Source organism: Lipotes vexillifer, unplaced genomic scaffold (assembly GCF_000442215.2).
Source record: "Lipotes vexillifer unplaced genomic scaffold, Lipotes_vexillifer_v1.1 scaffold1011, whole genome shotgun sequence".
Taxonomy (NCBI): domain Eukaryota; kingdom Metazoa; phylum Chordata; class Mammalia; order Artiodactyla; family Lipotidae; genus Lipotes; species Lipotes vexillifer.
In genome coordinates, this window is record NW_006787698.1 from 1,747,971 (window position 1) to 1,750,368 (window position 2,398).

Genomic DNA, 2,398 nt, shown 5'->3' on the forward strand with positions numbered 1-2,398 from the left:
GGGGGGGGGGGGCGCAGTCAGCAGGTCAGTGTGGGAGGGAGGAGATGGCTGGGCATGGAGCCAGGTTTCCAGTGGCCACCCTGCCTCACCCAGCTGAGGAAACTGAGGCCCAAGGTAACATCACCAGCCTCTGTTCCAGTAGCCTGGCAGCAGAAACCCAGGCCTCTTCTGGTGCTGTCACCCCAGAGGCTCTCCCCACCCCCAAAGATGTCTGGAATTACAGGAATTATGAGGTCCATGGTTTCTGGGATTAATACATCACAGCACCCACTGCTTTACGTTTAGAGGTCTGGCACCCAAAAATGCACAGGAACTGAAGACTGCCATGCGCCCTGTCCCACCTGGGGCCTCTGAGCTGCTGTCCCTCAGCCTCACTCTGCCCCTTGGTGGACAAGGGTCCCCATGTGTCACCATGTGTCGCTCTAGGGATAGCATGCAGTAACTCACTGAACCTCTCACTTTGCAAGAGAGGAAAGCAAGGTGCAGAGAGCCTCCCACACACCTTGCCTGGGTGTCCCTATCACGGGAGCCCCTCCCTGTGGGCAGCTGGGGCTGCGGTCCCTTTGAGGTAGACAGGGAGAGGCCTGGGGACTCAGGTGAGAGACTGGGGTGCTGCCGGGAGCTTGGGGGGGCTCGCAACACTGGGAAGCACAGGGCCCCCCCCCCCCCACCCCCCCCCCGCCCCCCCCGCCACTTCAGATGCCAACTGTCAGTCCAGGTTGTCACCTGCGCTTCTGACTGGCTGTAGACTGGAGGTTCCCACGACTCCCAACTTGGGTTCAATCAATTTACTAGAGTGGCTCACAGAATTCAGGAAACCAGTTTTCTTACTAGATTACTGATTTACTACTAAAGGATATAACTCAGGAACAGAGCCAGATGGGAGAGATGCATAGGGCAAGGTATGGGGAAAGGGTTTGGAGATTCCAGCCCTCTCTCAGCACTCCACTCTCCCTGAATGCCCATGTGGTCACCACACCAGAAGCTCTCAGAATCCAAGTCCTTTGGCGTTTTTAATGGAGGCTTCATTACATAGGCCTGATCGGTTAAATTATGGCCATTGGTTATTGATTCAACCTCCAGCCCCTCTCCCCTCCCTGGCAATCAGGGGGTGGGACTGAAAGTTCTAACCCTCTATTCCTGGTTGGTTCCCTTGGCAACCAGCCCCCCTTAGGTGCTTTCCAAAATTCACCTCATAACATAACAAATGACACCTTTATCAGCTTAATCACAGGAAATTCCAAGGGCTTTAGGAGCTCTGCTCGGAGATCAAATATATATTTCTTATTATAAATCACAAAATCACACTTCCTACAGAGCTTCTCAGCATCCGTAACATGTGCTAACACATTTTTAATCTCCAAGGGGAGCCGAATCCTGGAAATGCTGTGCCTCAAAACACTTCCAGAAGCACCCATCTGGCCAACACTGATGCCTTGAGCTTCCTCAGTGCAGGAAACAGTTGAAGGTGGCCAAGGCTGGGCATTTCACTGGACGCAGGCCGGTCCTTCCACTGGGGTGAGACATGCGCTCTGAGATGTGACAGTTCTTTCAGCAACTTTGGACTGGCCCCTGGCCAGTTCGTTCTTGAGAGGAGTCCCGCAGGCAGTCTTGGTCTCTCTGGTTTGTACCTCACTTTGTGGATGAACCACCTGCAAGTTCCCCAGGAGCTGGAGGAATCGGGGTTTGGGGGCTCCACCGCCCTCTGGACCCCATTCCCCACATGGCCCATGGCCCCTGGACTGAGCTAGCCATCGGCCCTGCAGGCTCCCTCCCGAATGCTTTGCCTTCTCCCGTCCCCTCCAGGTGTTGAGGCAGATTCTCCTCTTCAATCTGCCCCTTTTCAGGGGATGGGGAGGAGGGAGGTAAGGGAGGATGAAATTTTAAACCCTGGTGATCATTCATTTCTGATCTTTCCCACTATTTATCCCAAAGTTCCTCAGGCACACAGCACACCTAGTGGTCTATTAAAAACAGTGGAAGTTGGCTGTGGGTTTGTCATATATGGCCTTTATTATGCTGAGGAAAGTTCCCTCTATGCCTACTTTCTGCAGGGTTTTTATCATAAATGGGTACTGAATTTTGTCGAAAGCTTTCTCTGCCTCTATTGAGATGATCATATGGTTTTTCTCCTTCAATTTGTTAATATGGTGTATCACGTTGATTGATTTGCGTATATTGAAGAATCCTTGCATTCGTGGAATAAACCCCACTTGATCATGGTGTATGATCCTTTTCATGTGCTGTTGGATTCTGTTTGCTAGTATTTTGTTGAGGATTTTTGCATCTATGTTCATCAGTGATATTGGCCTGTAGTTTCCTTTTTTTGTGGCATCTTTTTCTGGTTTTTGTATCAGGGTGATGGTGGCCTCGTAGAATGAGTTTGGGAGTGTTCCTC

The 2,398-nt window shown here is 51.5% G+C and overlaps 1 protein-coding gene across 4 annotated transcripts in view; it reads right to left on the reverse strand.

Annotated features, from left to right (window-relative positions):
• LONP1 (lon peptidase 1, mitochondrial) overlaps positions 1-2,398 on the reverse strand; it is a 31,552-nt gene that overhangs the window by 625 nt on the left and 28,529 nt on the right. The gene's annotated exons all lie outside the window — the stretch shown is intronic.